The sequence below is a fragment of the Cebus imitator genome, unplaced genomic scaffold (genome assembly GCF_001604975.1).
Source record: "Cebus imitator isolate Cc_AM_T3 unplaced genomic scaffold, Cebus_imitator-1.0 Scaffold353, whole genome shotgun sequence".
Classification (NCBI taxonomy): domain Eukaryota; kingdom Metazoa; phylum Chordata; class Mammalia; order Primates; family Cebidae; genus Cebus; species Cebus imitator.
In genome coordinates this window covers 1,427,979-1,428,512 of record NW_016107668.1, presented here as the reverse complement: position 1 = coordinate 1,428,512, position 534 = coordinate 1,427,979, and the positions used below count along the sequence as shown (strand labels likewise).

Below are 534 nucleotides of genomic sequence, written 5' to 3'. Positions count from 1 at the left end.
AAAAAAAAGTTGGGCATGGTGGCATGTGCCTATAATCCCAGCTACTCAGGAGGCTGAGGTAGGAGAATCACTTGAACCCAGAGGCAGAGGTTGCAGTGAGCCAACATCACACCATTGCACTCCAGCCTGGGAGACAGAGCAAGACTCCATCTTAAAAAAAGAAAGAAAGAGAAAGAAATAAGAGACACCACCTCTGCCCTCAACTTGCTCAAAATCTGGTAGAAGATAAGGATAACTAGGAATCCTAATACAACATATTAAGTACTATAACACGAGTAAGCCCCTGGTCCTCTGAGTGCATAGAGAAGGGATTCACCTGGCCTGACACAGACAGAAGGTTTCCCATGGAAGCTGATACTTGAAGGAAAAACAGGCCTCACACACACATTTGGAACAGGGAGTGGGAGCAGAATGGAAAGAGAAAGATTCGAAGCAGAGCGAAGAACGCACAGAGGCACAGATGAGTGTGTGGTTAGAATGCAGGTTTGGGTTGCGGGTGTCAGGAGATCAGACGGAGAAGCAGGCAGAGGAGGC

At 47.6% G+C, this 534-nt stretch overlaps 1 protein-coding gene across 9 annotated transcripts in view; it reads left to right on the top strand.

Annotated features, from left to right (window-relative positions):
* The window catches only part of PEX5L (peroxisomal biogenesis factor 5 like), a 248,705-nt gene that overhangs the window by 195,954 nt on the left and 52,217 nt on the right, over positions 1 to 534 (top strand). The window lies entirely within an intron of this gene.